We start from the raw sequence: 19,819 nt of genomic DNA, 5'->3' as shown, positions 1-19,819 counted from the left end.
TTCATGGTTTACCGATGATTCCCTCCGGAGCTTCGCCCATTCATCATCATTCACCCCGTGGATATGCGGTGTTTTTTTTTTTTTTTTGAACAGCCACGCTTGCAGAACATGCATTTATGCGAACCATATGATTGCGTCGTCTTTGTCCACAGCTGGCGCGTTCGCACGCTCGTACTCTGCGAGGTGCAGAGGTTTTGCGCGCTATGAGAGCGAAAGAGAGACGCATTCACGGAGGGGGTCTCCTGGAACGCGGTGCCGGCATTGGAACGCGGTGGGGGTGTTGCAAGCTGCGCTATGCAACACGCAGTGACGGCTGTAAGTCCAAGATGCGCCAAAAGTGAAAAGTTCGCACGCACTTCCGGAAAATGCTGGGCTACGATCGCCCAGCTTCGCTGTTTCAAGTGTTGCGCGGCCGAGTGCAAGGTTAAGTGTTTGTTTGTTGTGAGTACACCTAACAGCCTTACGTTGAACAGATTCAAGTTTTTAATCTTAGACTCCGAATGCGGAAAGCATAATGTATTATCATACTCTCAAAAAGGTCTGACAAAGGTCGTGTAAGCTAGGAGCTTGGAGGACGGGGGTGATATTCTTAAGCATCTTTTAAGTTAGAACAGTTTGCATAGTGCAGTCGTAGTAAGGCTTGTGATGTGGGTGTCCCATTTCAGATCAGATGATAACGTAATAACTAAATATTTGTGTTCTCTTACTCTGAATTACTTATATAAAGTGAGAAGATTGCATTTTCTAGCTGACATTGAATGTAGCAGTCATGGCACGCGTTCGTTGCCAAAATTTGAAGTGCATGTTCTATTGCACTGTGGTGCAGTAGCACGTTTCTACAAGCTCACGCACAGCGGTTCTCGGGACTCAATTTTACTGATACTGAATAATAGTTGCACGTTCCCTGCAAGGTTCACAGGTTCACCATGGTGTATGAGGAAAGCATTCGTCAGGCAAATCAGGAACGCGTCCCTTGTCGTAATGCGCAATCTATCGGTTTAAGAGATATGAATCCTAGGTTGGTCCTGCAAAGATTTCTTATGTATGGCAGCCAATACTGCCAGTATAGCCCGCTCTTTGGACAAGCAGGCTATTGTTTGTTTCGCAAAAGATTTACCGTGCGTTTAGGAAGAACCACTTTGAGTATAAGGTGGTCTACGAAAGTGAATTATAAATTATACATCAAAAATGGAGTGTTTCATATATGGGGAAAGTCTAAATAGTTAATTATTATCAAAAAATATGCTAACACCCAAAATCTGGAAGAAGGCCCTGGGACATCAGCAATTCGTACCTATAGAAAATGCCGCACCAAATAATGTTGTTTCAAGGGATCAAGAGTTCTAATACGTTTCATTGATATCACCTACAATTGACAAGACTGCATAGTCTGTCTAGTCACCATTAGAATAATTACATGTACATTAATTGTCAAACTTAGAGATTCCAGAATAAAACCAACATGTCCTGCCTTCCGTGCTGCATGCCCGCTGCTCACAGATCAATAAGTGTAATTTCGCGCTGTCAGGCATAGAAGGCGAAACGGCAGCTCAGATTAGCACATCATGAACTAGCGCTTGTATGCCTATCAAATTAACGTAGGCATCGCCAACATAAACATGATTCCTAGAGTTATAAATATTACCATCAATTCTGAGCCCGTGATCGAGCACTGCCTTTCACTGACTGCTACCAAGCTTTAGATTATCTGTATTGATGTAATTGAGGTACGTTATTGCAAAAAATCCACATCCACCTGCATTTTAGATGCTCAAGGGTCCCGGAGTGGCAATTACTGTAGGACAAGAATACTTTATAAATACTCACGCGGAAAAGTGGATTGCACTAAAGCATTACTATTAGCATAATGTCGCTTATCGGTTTGTATCTCACCTGTCATCTTATCGTGCTCCTTCCGTTTTGACAGCGTTGACGGCGAAGAAAATAAATTCGATGATGGTATGTCACCTAAAAGAATACAAATACAGTGGAAAAACATTTCGAAGTCAATTTACTCATACCTCTCCACGTAAAGCAAATGAAGGCTTTGTTTCGCGAAAAAAATAATCAATCATGACAAATTAAAACCATCCTAATGATAGTATTTGTACTTCAAGCCATATTGTAGAAATATTTGCGGTATTTTTGAACTTCTATAACATAGAAATAGCACCGAATCTGGCAATATACACAAGAAATAGTAATTCCAAATAGAAACACTGTGCATAAGATTGCTTGGTCCAATGATCTTAGAAAAATAAGGAGGAAGGAAGAGATGTATATTTAGGCCAGCTTCGTTTTGATGTTTAAGGTTTAAATATAAACTCTGCTCGTGCTGCTCTAAAGATGTTTTTTTCAAGATTCTTTGCATACGGAAGAACGTGGACCTTCGCCAATTTGAATTCATCTGACATTGTAGAGTCACATCCGTATTAGTCACACGCTTATCCTAAATGATGTAATGCAGTTTTCATTTGTGGCATTCACGTGGTTTTGACATCGTGAAAAAAGGCAATACATCAAAACTGTGCAATAACACAGCGTTTTGCACATTCTGTACTACTACTTGCGATAGTCGCCACAATGTCTGGTGCTTCTGTTTCAGAAACAACCAAGAAAAAATTATTTAGTTGTGACTTTTCCTTCAATACGTGCTATGGACAAATGGTTTCATAAACTAAGACAAAAACATTACGGCAGGGTCCTTCAACGATGAATGTCCACATTTATGCCATCAGCATTGAAGCAATGTGTTGATGCACATATTGTGCCCTCCAAAACATGCCATGCATGAGGCGTCTTTGGCACATCCCTATGGACATGCTGTCTGTCTGTCTGTCTGTCTGTCTGTCTGTCTGTCTGTCTGTCTGTCTGTCTGTCTGTCTGTCTGTCTGTCTGTCTGTCTGTCTGTCTGTCTGTCTGTCCGTCTGTCCGTCTGTCCGTCCGTCCGTCCGTCCGTCCGTCCGTCCGTCCGTCCGTCCGTCCGTCCGTCCGTCCGTCCGTCCGTCCGTCCGTCCGTCTGTCTGTCTGTCTGTCTGTCTGTCTGTCTGTCTGTCTGTCTGTCTGTCTGTCTGTCTGTCTGTCTGTCTGTCTGTCTGTCTTCCTACCCAGTGGCCGAAGTTATCATCTTGCTTTGCCACTAGGCATGTCCTGGTCGTGATGCCGTCGTGGTTGTTTTATTGTCGTCATTCCACCTTCGTGATGTCTTACTCTCCTCATGCTGTCGTGGTCACGCCTTCCGTCCGTCTGTCCGTCCGTCCTCTTACTCCTACTCAGAGCCCAAGTTATCATCTTGCTATTGCCACTAGGCAATCCTAGAAACCTACCTACAAGACACGGGTCTCCGGCTATCTCCACTTAAATCGGAGCTGCTCCTATACAGCCAGCGCCGCTGGACCAAGCCTACCAGCGAATCGCGCCAATGTGAGGAAATACTCGTGTATACGCAAGACGGCTCCTGTATTCCCCGAGTCCCGAAGATACGCATCCTCGGCATGCATATCGCAGCCAACGGGTCAAAATCAGAAGCTATCCGCAAGATTCAAGGCAAGGTTACAGCGGCTACCCACCTGATCAAACGCATTACAAACAAGCACACGGGCGTGAAGGATGACAGCATCATGCACCTCATACACTCCTTCGCAATCAGTCACATTACTTATGTGGCTGCCTTCCACAACTGGAATGTCACCGAAAGGGAGAAACTCTACACACTTATGCGCAAGACTTACAAGATCGCCCTTGGCCTACCGGGGTCCACGAGCACTTCTCGTCCGCTACAGCTGGGGGTATGCAACAGGCTTGAGGAAATCGTGGATGCGCAAAGAGCCTCGCAACTCAAACACATGTCCTTGACAGCCACGGGTTGGTACATCTTGCAGAAACTCGGCTTCAATTACCATGTCCAACACGGTCAGAAACAGGCCATTCCACCCGACCTCTGCGACACGCTGATCGTCGCCCCTATCCCTCGAAACATGCTCCCCGAACATAACAGGGGCCGAAGACGACTACGCGCTTCGTAGACGCGGCAGAGTATACACAAGAACACCGGTTCACGGCGGTAGTCGTAGACGTTAACTGGCGGCTTACTCACGCGTGCAGGGTCAGCACGGAATACCCATATACAGCAAAAGAGATTGCGATTGCGGTTGCGCTCACCGACCCCCCTCTGCGAGGTAGTTCATAGCGACTCACAATCCGCAGTTCCTAACTACGCGCGGGGGCGCATTTCCTGCGAAGCTCTTCAGATCCTAAGGAAAGCTGGTCGACAGCACTTCGATAGCCCCGCAATCATGTGGTTCCCAGCGCACGTCGCCACCCCCACCGACGAGGGCCCCCTAACTTGAATGAGGTGACACACCGCTCTGCGCGAGAACTGACCCGCCGCGCCGAGTCTGAGACACCCTCTTCGAGTTCGGACCTCCTGGTGAGAAACACGCGAGAACGCTTTGTCAGATATAGTGATATCACCAAGCACTACCAGTTAGGCAGGAGGATATTGCCCCCACCTCACCCCAAACTGAAACGTCGCCAGGCAGTCGTCTGGCGACAACTGCAGACACGCACCTTCCCTCGTCCGGCAGGATTGAGGCACCTTGTCCCCGCGCAGTACCCGAGTGCTCTTTGCAAGTTGTGTCAGGCAACTAGAGCGACACTCTCACACAAGTTGTGGGAGTGTCCTGTTACAGCAGCGGAAATAGCAGTAGCTCCGGAGGCTCTTGCGTCGAAGTGGGCCGCCGCTCTGCGCAGCTCCAACCTCAAGACACAAGAGTGGGCAGTCCAGCGGGCCCGGAAGGTGGCGAGGAGGCAAGGCCTCGAAGTCACCTCATGGGAGACCTGAGCCCGGGTCGTTATACTTCACCGGAATTTAATAAATTTGTTTCCATCCATGTGCTCCTGGTTGTGATGCCATCGTGGCTGTTTTATTGTCGTCGTTCCACCTTCGTGATGTCTTACTCTCGTCATGCTGTCGTGGTCACGCCTCCAACTCCGAATACGTGTTCCAAGTTGTTTAATAGCTTTGTCTACTAGGTATGTGTTCGGGGTGGTGATGCCGTCGTGGTCGATGCATCGTCGTCATACCACCTCGGCCCGTCCTTTGACGTCATTCCTTGTTCGTCATTTTATCGTTATCAGGCTGTCGTCATTCAATCGCGATTATCGTGATTATGCTACCGTTGTCAAGCCATCATCGTCATTGCGTCATCGTCACAGAGACGCTATCTTGCTCTACGTCCTGTCGTCTTGATCGCGTCATCGCTGCCATTCCCGCTTCTTCATCCGGTTGTCGTCGTATCTTCATCGTCACACCATTGTCGTCATACAGTCGTCATCGTGTCATTGCCCTCGTGTCGTCGTCATCACATTGTCTTCGTTATACCATCGCCATAATTTTCGAATCAATATTTCAATCTCGTCATACGTTCTTTGTTATGTGCCTTTGTCATTCAATCAATTTAATTCCTTCATCGTCATTGTATGGTTATTGCGCCGGTATCATACAGTCATTATCATACCACCAAGCTCATCTGCCACCTTGGCAAGCTAGTGCCATAGCAAAATGGGGTGATACTGGAGTACAGGTATGTGGCATATAGACGAATCAATAAAAGTCTCCCAGTTAACCCTACACGTTTTAAGTAAACGATACTTCCAGAATATGGTCTGTCGCTACATTGCTCGATTGCTATTCGCGTTACCAGCTACAGTCATTGTTAGATGAGTTCTACAGTAGTTTTTGTTTTGTTACTGATGAGCGGAACATACTCTGTGGCCGAAGTTGGCTTGAAACATGTTTATTGAAGAACGACTGCTACCTTGTGGCACATATAAACTGGCACATAACCGGTGGCACAAGTGGGTGGTAAAGAGGTTCATTGAGGAAAGGCACATACCCAGTTTCCCATACCCAGACACCTAAATTGTCTTTAAAGAGGTCCATTGAAGTGCGGCACAAGCATAGTTTCACATGCGCATTGACTCAAGCTGCGGTGAAAGCTGTTTTATTCAAGAGCGACACATAAGCAGTGGTACATACCAAGTAACACAACTTGGTGTGAATTGTTAAATGACGAGCTGCACATAAACCTGGTCACATACCCCATGATGCAGCAGCCCGATGATCGAGTTATTTCACTATGGACGATCCAGTCACCCAAGTTGGCGGGAAAATGGTTGTAGAAAGACAGACAAATCGACAAACAGACGCGGACAGATGGATATATATATATATATAGATAGATAGATAGATAGATAGATAGATAGATAGATAGTCGGCCCCGGGAAAATTACTTCGTGTACCCTAAAAAGGGTAATTACATTAATAAGTTGTACGTTCCTTGTAAGATATATACTCCAGTGGAATAGTTCCATAATACTATTTTATTAGTAGTGCGTATAGTAAAATATCTGGACGTAAAATTAGTCGTTAGCTGTGTCACGGCCCCAGTGAGAGTTGCGCTGCATCCTCTTCGGATGCTTCCATTGCAGACACGTTACACACAGAAGTTAAGCAACACCATCCCGTCCAGCATAATAAATTACGTCTTGGGTTATGCATCGCAACTGGCTGCCATGAAGCTATAACGCGGCACCCGCTATCAACAAGTCTGAGTGGCCTAATTAAAGCAAAACGTGCTACCAACCGAGCAAATATAATTTTTATGTTGAAATCTATAGGCACGCTAAGGGCAGAAATTGAGATTATTGAAATGTATTCACGCCTGTTGTAGGTATCACTTATTTTTGTAGAGGGCAATTGTGGACTATGCAGCAAGAATGCCTTATTTGGTAAGCTCACCTTTGTAAGAGAGAACGTTAAATTCCATCACGGCGCAGTTGTGGCTTTCATTTAGATAACGTATACACTCGTAAACGTGATGGGGATGACCTGTAATAGCGAAGAAAATAATGTCCTTTTAGATGACAAACGAAAATATTCAGGTGTACAGCATTCTACCTCCCTCTCCTCCCGAAATTACCGTGCGTTATCATGAAAAACATGAACACTTCTCGCAAAATATTTGCAGTGTACAGCATGCCACTAATTTATTAACATTTGTTTCCTCCACGGTGATTAGTCTATGGTGTGTGAAACAGTCTCATACACACCTCCCAATGTCAAAATTTCTGGACATGTTTCACCTACCTCCGTTTGCACTGAAGCAACGTAGGTTATCCATCATGTATGGTAACCACGGCAACCACACGCACGTGTATTATAGCGAAGCTGTTTATGGGTAGTCTTCTGTGCATTTTTTATGTGCGTGTGCGAAATTTGGGATCGATCCTAGTGATAGTGCAGAAAAAGTCCAAGGCCAATGGCTCATACCCCTGTGGATTCCGGGTGGTGGGCTCCAGGACCTCTAACGCGCCCTTGAACTACCCTTGTCATACCTGGGATCCAAAGAAGTCCAGGAACAAGGGTAACAACATCGGATCGGTCAGCCTCATGGGCTACGATCGTCTCTTAGCCCATGAGGCTGACCCGCGTTGGCCATGTCTATGTTCGCACCGCCCTCTCTTTGTCGGCGTTCCAACATCTTGCGTGCCTAGTTTCCTGCCGCTCTCCCGGGGCGGCGGAACCGTAGCGCGTTTCTATAAAACAAGTTGTCGTTCTTCATTTTGAATTTCACATCTCTCGTCGTAATGTGGAGGCCGCGTGTAGTGTGCACTCCCGGCGACGATTGCATTCTCGCTCCGTTCGTGCCGTCGCTCTTCGTAGGCGCGTTGCTCCTAGGGAGTCCGGTCTGTAAGCGGCCTCCCCATTCTGTGTCACCTCTGTGTCGTGTGCTCAAAAGCTTCGCTGGTCTTCCACCTTCACAGAGCGGAAAAGCTCCAGTGGCATCGTGCTCGTGTAACCATACACATATTAAGTGGTGAGGGCGCGAGTTTTCACCGTGCCACTGAGTGGTGAGGATTGTCGGGGCCGCGTTCGAAAATACACCAGGAACGTGCCAGGAGCTCCGTCGCCAGTAGTCTCCGATTGAGTTAGACCCTAAGACACTTCCAAACACTATCATATTTACTACGCCGAGGTGGCTGGCGTTGTTTGCTACGTTTTACAAAACGAATGATACGTAAATATCCTGAGCAACAAATATAGGTCATTACGAGCGCAATTCCTTGGCCAGCTATTTAGCCAGAAAATGGCTGAGTATCACTATCTCGCGGATATGATTGATGATGATTGCATGCTGTATGTACTTAGGGCTAATTTTCACTACAGCCCGGTAGAGGACACTTTTGTGGGAAAATTCTTTGAAGATGTCGCAGTACCCAATGCACTATATGAACCTCAGGCACACTTCGTGCCGCCCGCCGAGAAATCTCCTGCGTTGTTCAGAACTAGTCGATCAAGCTTTCGTCATGGTGCAGCGCTTGCAAATGGAGGTTAAACTGGACTCGGAGTCCTTATCCAGATCGCGGAAACTCTTCTCGTTAGCGTGCCTCATTTTCATTCCAAAGTGGAAATGGAGGCTGGACCCTCCAACAACACCTGGTGCCTTCCCGCAGGGCAACTATCAGTATAAGAAATGGGTTTCCAAAGCATCAGTGGCTTTGGCGCCCCGGTAGCTCAGTGGTAAGAGTATCGCACGCGTAAGGCGAAGAAGTGGGATCGTTCCCCACCTGCGGCCAGTTGCTTTTTGATCCGTTTTCATGTCCATTCATTTATCATTTATTTAATTCAATTAGTAAGTACAAGTAATTCCCCTATGTTTTCCTTGGTGTCACTGTTTGTTGGCTTCTTATGATATGATTAATAAAAATCGGGTCCCTCGGTTCCCTTTCTTCTCGTTCATTATCTTCAACAAAGAAACGTAATAAGTTGATCATTTGTATTGGCTTGACATTAGTTTTCTTCCCAAAGATAGATTACTTTGACGATTTTATTATAACAGCTTGACAAGTTCTTGAGCGTTATCGTCCTTCTATTCATCCACCCAGCATTGATGATGCTGCCCCAATTACAAAGTTGCACTTACTTTCCTGTCTTTCTCGCTTTCGTTCTTTCATTCTTTGCTATGTTGTCTTATCTAAAGATGAACTTAATTGGATCCCGTTTGAGAGCTCAGTCATGCGCCGTTGTCTTCACTGAAGTTGCTTTTATTAACACGAAAAGGTTTTATGCCGGGGTCCGCGATGAACTTTCGATGTGGATGTAACGGATGTGATGTTCGGCTTCAACGAGTAAAATACGTTTTGTTGACAGCATAGAGTTTCATACAAAACTCGCTAGGGAGAACTCTAGCGCCATTGTCTATGTGAGCTGGAATCGCAGTGATTCAGCCAGCATGGGAATTATGGCAAGTACATGGTTTCACCTAAACTTCGTCCTTCTGGCTTCAAACGGTTTCGTGACTTTGTGAACTCGTCATTTACAACGAAGTACTGCGTAATTAACAATTAAATAAACCTTACTAAAGGTTTCCAACGGCAGGATTCGAACCCATGACAGACCCCGATACTGAAACCATTACACCACGGACGGTTCTTTTTAAATTTTATTACTGGTCACAGTCCAACACGCGTTCACGCGAAGACAAAACGAAAATGGTAAAACAGACAATGTGAAATCAGTTTAGAAATGAACCCGCCAGTCCAGCACTGCTGGTAATGTCGTTTAAGTTTATCTGAGGGCTCTAACCTCGACAGCCACTCAGGAACACTCTTGCAGTCTTTGCATCTCAACCGTCCAGGCCCGTCACGCATTCATCGACATGCGGCTTAGAACGTTTGTATTCATTTCTCGCGGGCAAGTCAGCGCGTTGAGACACATGGAACGTTTCGATTTGGCCACCTCGACAGGCTGAACCGCTACAATTAGTACCAATTGTGTGTGTTCACAGAAGATACTGCACTTATAAAAGTATACATTGCTCTGAAATTTAGGATAGTGAATGCAGATTAAGGGTGTAATAAAGCCACAGGAGCGTCTGAATCCAGAATCACGAAGATCAGACAAATCCATGTACTTCCCATCTTTCCCATGGTGGTTCAACGATATCAACGCTAAAGGCCCCTCTAGTAATTATTGTATGAAACTCCCTGGTTGATAGGAATGGCTCCGCCATCTATAAGCGGTAAATCAATATTCTGCATCGTGACATTAGCGGGTGGTCAAAGCGCAGCGGAGTCTCCAACGCGGTATAGCCTGCTGTTGGCACTTCCCGCACATGGCTTGTCTTTCGCGTCGGATTAACCTGTGGAGCCTCGTCACCTACATAATGCAGCTTCAAGATGCATGAGCCACGGTGGCACTAAGAAAACTGTTGCGCTAAGTGGCGCAGAAAGGCAACGGTGTCAACAGGCGAATGCCACTTTGGTCTGGTGACCAAAGTGGCATTCGTGACCAAAGTAGCAGCGTGCGCCGCGAACGCCCTATGATGCGCGCAAACGTAATTTTCTATACTGAGTGACTCCGAGTGCGAGAGCGTAGTACACCTTTTTGGCTCGCGCATGCATGGAGATCGCCACCTACTGGACAAGTATAGTAAATATTTGAACTTACCTATGTCCGTGTGAACCATGCAAACGTATGAGTCCATTATTTGGCCTTCATGCCCCAGAAATACCCAATCGATGTCCTCGGATACCCTAACATAATATAGACAAAGGTTGTATTGTATAATACAAATGTACGAGTATAATAAAAGTGTTCTTACCATTCCCCTGTTTTATAGTGTGATCTGGTAAGCACTACTGAGGTTTGTGTCATGTTCTTCGCAACATCATTCACACAATAAAGTTCACAATCTTGCGTAGAGAAGTACACCCACATTGGCCGACCACTGGACAGGGACAGGAACTGAAAGGAAAGTGTGAATAATATACCTTATAGAGTGGTTCAGCTGTAAGTTCGGCAGCATGAAGTATCAGACCATAAAATGTTTGCCTTTTGCCAATGTAACATAACCTTTCCGTCCCAGTTTTCAATGTTTTATTTCCTTTCTGTATTCCTAGCTTATAATACCTCGCCTTATCTTTTAGGAGATTTCAGTGCCGTGCAAGGATAAGATCTCAAAATTATAGACCTACATGTTTCATCTTGTATTTCCTTGGCATCGGCTAGTGCTTTATTTATGTCAGCATGTGTTAAACGCATCCAAACTATGAGCACACCAGGCGTATACGAATGGTAAGCTTTAAGGTTTCAAAAAAAAAAAACAGGCCTAAAATTTAAAGGCTTTCACAAAGCTACTACTGTAAAAGCGTGAAAGAACACTTCTCTCGTCTGGTAATTTCTGGCATATAATGCTGTAAAGAATGTATTAGTGCTTGCAGAATACCTTGCAGAATTTGATTCACTCTATCACACAGGAATACATTAACGGCCTGTACTCGTAATTGCACTTATATACGCCCCAAACACCTCTTCTACTGTAACAGGTGTCTGCCGACCGATAGAAGGGGTAATTATGTTAGCACCGTCACACCGTGTTTCTTACTATTCGTGCTTTTCTCCTGTGGCTACATTCTTCCACCGTTTTCTCTTCGAATTCGGCAAAGCAAGACCCATCTCATCTTCTTCCTGCTCCTGTGTTTTCGCCTGCAACACTCAGCCGGGCCGCATCCTTTTCATATTACTGCGAACACAATTCGGGGTTTTGTGCGACGCACCAGTAAGTTAGGAGACGTTGCTACATTCCTCAGGAATGTCGCAGCATGTGCTCGCACTGCATTTATAAGGAACGTTCTAGTTCTCTTTCTGGCATTGCACATCTCCTAACTTCTCGATGACGCTCGGCTTCTCTGCGTCCTGGATCTGTCTCCGGTACACCAACCCCTCTCAGCAGCCCGAATCCCACCTCAGAGCTTACCACCGAAGTGTATGCGGCAGTGTTGTTTCAATAAACTGCAACAATTGGGCCGACAAAACTTCCAGTTTTGTCTACCCAATTTCCAATAACAAACTTCATAGTTATTTGTTGTGTCTTTTCAACTATTTAACATAACCACGAAATTAAAATATATAAATATAATTAAACAAAACCAACGGCTTCGCTGGTCTTCCATCTTCACATATTGGAAGGGCTCTTAATTTTTCTTACTATTAAATATTTATTCTTGTATTTATTATTTGCCACTACTGCAGGCTACTGCATGGTCCATGCAGGAAGAACCATACAAGTAACAAGCAAAAGTCATACCAAACACGCAGCAACAAGACAAGGAAAAAAAAGTAATTTAATATATGCAGAGAAAGCAAGCAAGGCACGCAATTTTTAAAATTTATTTCCATAAAGACACTTCAATTCACCTACAAATTGTTTTCAATCAATGACATTAGTGTGTAGAGTTTCTAATTCAGCTATAGTCCGAGTAATGTCACTTTTATGTCTGTACTAATAACTTAATGATTTATAAAAATTATTTGTAATAAAAATGAACGCTTTAATTCGAACCGGTAATGCTAAATGTGGTTAGGATGAGTGTTAAAAAGACGCCTTACCTTTTTGATATCAAGGTCGTTGCTATTACACCATTGGAACATGGTAGCAAAGAGAATACAGAAGATTGTAGCTTTCTGGTGTTCACACATATCTTCTTTTCTAAGAAAAGACAGCGTGACTTATTGCATTTTTGCTAACACTTGGCCGTACAGTTGCTAGCGGGAAATATGTGTTTTACACAATGGTCACCTATAATTTTGCTGAATGACTCGCAACAAATATTGTAGACGTTTGTGCAGAATTAATTATTTTTTCACTGTAGCTTTGAGTGGATGCTGCGTTTTTTATATCGAACGCAGCAAAGCTACCTCAAAACTTTTATGGTGTGATATCTTCAAAATTCATATTGTAAAGGCGTTGATGGCACTCAAGCGGTAGAGCCGACCGTTTGTTTCAGTTCAGGGAACTGCGAGCGCGAGCGGCGATGCGCTGGAGAGACTGACCCACTAGACAGCGCTGGTAAGGATGCCCCACTGCATCGCCCCTCTTCTTCACTACAACATGTATGGAACGTAGTTTACAAATACCCCTTAAAATCTCAACTTTGTGTTTATTTGATGTTGCCGAGGAATTTCTTTCTTCGCTTAAATTTCTTGTTAAATATCTTTATGCCTACCGAAATCAGCAGAGATTTCTTATTGTAGTAGAGTTCTACAGTTGGCTAATTGACCATTAATTAACCCAGGAAAAGCGTACCTAACTTGGCAATTTCTTTTTATAGCCAGGCATTTTTTTCCATTCTGATAATTGAACGATATTACTTGATTCTTGATACTTGAATACATATTTTTTCCAGATTTATACTGCCCTCGTGTTCGAAATGGAACGCAAATCCGATTATCGGCCGTGACTCGTCTTTGACGGTGGGACCAGCACAACATCGGACTGAGCAAGTGTGATTCGTCATTGGCGATATTGGCGCAACCTACAATGACTAGTAAAGCTCTAGATTGGTGGTTAACGAGTTTTAAAATAAATAGTTATTTAGTATTCGAAAATTCTACGATACCACTAAATGTTGTACTCTGTGCAACATCGGAGAATATGCAGGATGCCACGGTTGCAAAGCGCGTAAAAAGCAATAGAGCAGAAATGTTAACGTGAAGATTTGCAGAAACATGTGTCGGATCAAACGGAGATTATTGGCGGTATCGCACGCACCACCGCAGCTGTAAGCCGCCCCCTGAGAAACTTCAGGGTTGAAGACATTCCAGTCTAGTTTACTAAGAAAGACACGCACAATTACTCAAGCGTTTTATCTTTTAGTAAAGAACAAAAAAGCGTGCGTGCGTGATGCCCCAGCCCCAGATCATTTATGGTGTGTGTCGTGTATCAGAACACAATAACCGGGTGCAGAATGTGAAATAGTGACCGAATTAAGAAAAACAAAGTCAGAGGCCTGGGCGGCACACGTAGCACAGTCACAGCGTAGGCTGGAGGAGGGGCTCCATAGGAGCTCCATTTTCGGCAAGCATGCACTAGGAGGGTCTTCACGGCGAAGGCTCTTTGCGTCGTTTTCCTGAGAACGAACTGAACTGTCCGCCTGGCGTCAACGGAAAGCTGCGGCATCTGCTGCTCTCTGCACAGCGGTCTTCTGATCCCGACGTTAGCTGGTTGCAGCCGGCCGCGTAGTTCTACGATTGGCTTCTTCAGCAGCGGTTCATAACTTGCGAGGAGGTGCCATAACGTGTCCCGATGAGTAAACACAGGTACTCGGACTACGCGGCGCACATGTCACATCTCTTCACCCGTGGCACGATTTGAAGCTGTTGATGATTTATTGGCATCCCCTTTGAAAGGAACCGGTGGCAAATATGGAAATGGAAGCTCATATGGAGCCGGTCCTGGATGCTGAATTTGTGCGATATTTTAGTGGCTGTTATTGTGGCCAGCCCAATATCGTTACCGACATGCGCCTGATTCCCTTCTAACGCTCAGCAAGCAGTGTTTGGCAAGGAAGACTCCAATTTGCGCCCACTGGAAACCGGCACAGAAGCTGCAGACATCACGGCTTCGGATTGTTATTCAAATATACGAGAAAACATAAATCTATTACGCGGAAACTGAAACACAAAGCCCTCTTCCATCTGCTGTTTGAGTGGCCGCGACCGCTAGGTGGCGGTACTGTTAGCACAGTACACATCCTCATTATTTTAGGCTCTTCGCCTAGCGGCATTGCGTTATTGAACTAATTGAATTTCTCAAAGTAAAATGCGTCAGAAAAGTGGTAAAGTACGCCATACACACAACCTGACGACATTATAGCATCGGATTGTGTTTAGAATATACGCGAAAACGTAACTCTTTTTAGCGGAAGCTCAAACACAAACGCCTTTTGCAGCTACCATTCTTAGGGTGAGCACGCTACGAAAAATCCCGACCAACTAGAGGCTAATAGGTTCGCTGTCAAACATATTTTGTAGGGGAATAGTAACAGGGTTTGGCCTCATGCACTGTAGCTGAAGGAGGTGAGCAAGTAACCAACAACGTTGATTGACAGCAAAAATACAGCTGAGTCATGCTCATGACTATGACTTCTACCGGCATCCTTTAGTATTTCCTTCGCTTAGTACCCACGTCCGAGCGTATTTTATTGGTTTTTGAGTCTTAATGTTATTTCGCTGAGTGAATTCTCATTTTTGCTGAGTTATGGTCGTGACTATGACTTCTACCAGCATTCTTTAGTGTTTACTTCACTTACTACCCCGGTCAGAAGACATTTCAGTGGCTGTTGCGCGCGTAAATTTTTTTTTAGCTCGGTCATTGTCATTTTTGCTGAGTCATGCGCATGAATATGACTTTCTACCATCATCATTTAGTGTTGTCTTTACTTAATGTTCACGTCCGAACCCATTACAGTGGTTTTTAAGTGTTAATCTTGTTTAGCTGAGTCATTGTCGTTTTTGCTGAGTCATGGTCATGACTACGACGTCTACCACAATTATTTAGTGTTTCCTTCCCTTAGTACCCACGTCGGAACCCGTTTCAGTGGTTTCTGAGTGTTATTATTTTTCGCTGGCTCATTGTCATGACCTACATGACACGCATGTCATGATATTTATGTCATGACCTTTCACTAATGTTCGTCATACACTTCTGTCATACTATGCCGTACCTACCAAGTTAACGAAACGACCATGAGAGCACCAAGATGTAGATGGCTGTTTCATGACTTACATGACAAGCATGTCAAGATATTCATGTCATGACATATCATTTATGTTCGCCATATACTCTTATCATAGTACGCCAATTTTGGTACATACCAAGTTAACGAAACGACCATGAGAGCACAAAGACGTAGGCGGCCAGATAGATAGATAGATAGATAGATAGATAGATAGATAGATAGATAGATAGATAGATAGATAGATAGATAGATAGATAGATAGATAGATAGATAGATAGATAGATAGATAGATAGATAGATAGATAGATAGATAGACACCGTCAAAGTAGCAAATGTTCGCCATGAAATGCTCCGCATTTAAAGCAAAAAGGTCAGGAGAGTACCTCATACTGTTGCTCATTCTCATTAGGAGGTGTCACTGCTCATTCAGGAAGAGCAGTGCATCCACCCTACTATTAGCCAGCTAGGTGAAAACCTAGCTAACTAGATGAAAACCTTCTTCTAAATCCTCGTTCGAAATGTCATCAAGAAGGGAGATGACTAACTGTAAGGTTCATTGTAGTTTTCAAGCGAAGCTTCTGTACTCTAGCCTGCGCCGGCCATGTCATGCTAAAGAAACCAGCTGCTCTCACAGCTACACAGGTGGCCGGCACGCGCTCGTGCTCGGCACGCCCTCGTGGCACCACTTGAGCGTTCGTCGTCGTCGTCCGCTTTCACAGCTGGCTGCGTTGACGCTAATAATTCCAGCGTAGAATAGGTGACCCGTAAAATAGCGAGGGATTCTGGGATGCGCCGTCTGCTAGCTGTTTCCGGTTCGAGTCAGCGCAGCCGCCGCCACCGCTTCGCCGTTGAAGTCAATTGAATGCGATTGCAGTCCGTTCTTCTTTCTGGGGTTTTATGTGCTAAAACCAGTTCTGATCATAAGGCACGCCGTAGTGGAGGGCTCTGAATTAATTTTGACCGCCTGGGGTTCTTTAACATGCACTACAACGCAAGCACACGGGCGTTTTCGCATTTGGCCTCCATCGAAATGCGGCCGCCGCGGCCGGGATTCAATCCCGCGCGAGCTCGTGCTCAGCGGTGCAACTGAGCCACTTGCGCTTGCAGACCGGCTTGTCCCACTCGAAGATTACCGGGTGGTAGGTGCCTAGGCAAAACTATCGTCGGCTGTTCAGTCGTTGGGTGCTCAAATTCAAGCGTTAAAGGTGAACGCATGTAACAACTGCCTTGGAGCAACCCTTGCTGAGTCAGCCGGGCACAAGCATCAGAGGAATATTGCTGCCACTTTCAAAACTAACAAGGCAGAGACCATGCGTGAACAAAACGAAAATGAACGTACTGTGCCACTTATCAGGCGGCGATTAGCTGTGTAAGGGCCGACACGGAATGATTCCCCAAGATATTTCTTTTTCTAACATTGACTCAGGCAACCAGAACTATTTCAGTACTCGCATGCACATATAGAGGTACTATGAAACGAGGTTTTACTGCGCGAATTTAAGCGCGACCACAGCGAGATACATACATAATACTCGTAACCAACTATAGACCACCTTAGCTCCTTCAGCACAGATAGAGATAATGAGTAGCCGTAATATAACGGCGATACGGCCATTGCTGACAAAAAAGCGAGAACGTCTAACTACGTACCACTTCAAATGAACCTACCCGCCGTGGTTGCTCAGTGGCTATGGTGTTGGGCTGCTGAGCACGAGGTCGCGGGATCGAATCCCGGCCACGGCGGCCGCATTTCTATGGGGGCGAAATGCGAAAACACCCGTGTACTTAGATTTAGGTGCACGTTAAAGAACCCCAGGTGGTCCAAATTTCCGGAGTCCCCCACTACGGCGTGCCTCATAATCAGATCGTGGTTTTGGCACGTAGAACCCCATATTTTTTTTTCAAATGAACCTAGAGTTTCAACCGAGAATTCCGTCGACAGCACGCAAAGTTATCATTTTCAGCGTTGGTTGCGCCGTTATACCGACGATATCGGTTTTGAGCTGCGATGACAGAGCAGCATGCCCCGCTGTAGCCATCGCCTCAGCCCCCGATTTTCCAAGTAATGCTTCTATACGCTTGATAAATTATCGGATAACGATAACTTTTTCACCTGTCTGACGCACCCGCAGGCAGAGCAGTCAGTGACGGTGCGTCCAAGCAACGGCAAATGTCGTAGAGCTAAACCGTGCAGAAACAAAAAAGGCCGCCGAAACGAAAACCAGAATTCCTTTATGAATAAAAGCGTATCCTTGCCTTTCTTGGCTCGTCATCATCGCGCCCAGAGTGAACTGAAACCTAGAAATCAGCTGCATGAATGGTAAATTTATGATCGACAAAGCGGACGGAAAGCTTCGCACGACTGACAGCTGAAACCGCGTAGAAAAACACGTGCGCCGGGCATGCCGCCGTTGCCGTCGCCTCATCCGTTGAACCGGAAGCTGCTAGCAGACGGCGCACCCCACAATTCCCTGCGATTGCTCGTTTTACGGGTCACCTATTTCGCTTGTCTTCTGTCGTCCTAATGGGGAGGCCGCGTTTGCGGGGGTATGAGCCATTGCTTAAGTGAGTATGGGCCATTCGTTGTCTTACGTAAAGGACAGAATTAATTTTGAAGCAATTTCAAGAAAAGCCATCCAGAGTGATCGTTTTCGAGAAAGGGCTCGTCGTCGACGTGCCGATTCTCGCGTGAAGATGCTCAGGGGAAACGGCAGTGAAGAGCCGCGGACTCCGAGTGGGAGCGCGATGTTGAGGCCAAAGTCAGCAAAGAGCCGCCGACCCCGAGTTGTGCGAGCCCGATGTTTAGGCCAAACGTGAGTACCGTGTAGCCCTCCTGGAACCCGACAATGGTGGCGCACGCCTCGGAAACGCAAGCGCCAATTACCCCGGTGCAACGGCCAGGTTTCAACACAAGTTTCTCAACCGGAACTTCGGAGCCAACTGTAATGCGTGTGACCGTTTGTGGTCCGAGGGCAACGTGGTACTCGTCAGTGGATTCGTTCGGAGGAACACCGAAGAAACACACGGCCAGCTTCGCTTACTCAAACAATCGAACTTTCGACCTCTCCATCGTAATTCCCTCTGCACGTCAGAACGCAGCACCGGACCACGCTTCCAGGCATGCGAGAAACAATAACAAACACGGGTGATGCACAGAATTAATTGCAAACCAAATACATAGATGGCCAACAAGTCGACGAATGACGCCCGCTGCTCTGGCAAGTTGTCTGCACTTCGGAATGTAGCACCGCGCCATGCTTCCAAGCACGCGCGAAATATAGATAAACACGGCTTATGCACAGAAGTGATTGCAAAGCCAATCCATAAGCGCACAACGAGTCAAAGAATGGCGCCCGCTGCTCCGGTATGTTCGGCAGGTTCAGTCATGCATCGTGCCCCGAATGTTTGGCAGGCGATGATTTGCGCCATCTATTGAGCATGAGTAAAAACATTTTGTCGGGCAGGATAAGGTGACGTCAGTGAGTGAGGTGAGGGGAGTGCGGAGGCTTGGAATATATTTTGGCGCTGAGCCGTGCTTCCTCAAGGGCTGCAGAAGATAGCGCCAACCTTTCCCTTTCCCTCAAGAACCACTTATCATCATCTATACTCACGGACAACTTTCTGTGTCAATAAAGGGAAAGCTACGGAGGCAACGCGCGCACAAGTGAGAGCGCTTCTGCAGACCACTGCGTTTTATTGCGATAGCAATTATATGGACACTCAAAAGCAGATTTCTGCCGTCGGCATCGCCGTCGCCGTCGCCGTCGCCGTCGCCGTGAGGTTCCGTATGACGTCATTTGGAGAAGAAATCGTCGCCGCGCGCCGAACGCTGTATGTGCGAGTGAAAGGGCGCGAGGGGCGCGTCTTTCACGGGGAGTGAACGCACGGCAGAGAACAAACGCGCGTTCTGCGCCGTGCTCGCTTAAGGGCTGCAGAAGTAGGCGTCTCTGTTCTCCTTCACAATCACCATGTATGTAGAGCAAACGCGCCTTCTTCCGACGAGCGAGAGGCCGTGGGGGAGGGGGAGGGAAGGGAGGCGACGTTTAGCTGCGGCACGCAGTGCCTATTTATATCAGAGGCTCCGGCAACAGTCACCAACGCCGCACGCATTTTGAGCGAACGCGGGCAAAACGCGGATGGCGTCGACAACAGTTCTGCGTGTTGCCGATGCTGCTGCATGTCCAAGTTTATACAGCTGATAAAGCTAATATCATTACTCCGTATAGCGCTCTAC

This window comes from Dermacentor silvarum, chromosome 7 (assembly GCF_013339745.2).
Source record: "Dermacentor silvarum isolate Dsil-2018 chromosome 7, BIME_Dsil_1.4, whole genome shotgun sequence".
In the NCBI taxonomy this organism is placed as follows: domain Eukaryota; kingdom Metazoa; phylum Arthropoda; class Arachnida; order Ixodida; family Ixodidae; genus Dermacentor; species Dermacentor silvarum.
This window is presented reverse-complemented; position numbering follows the sequence as displayed.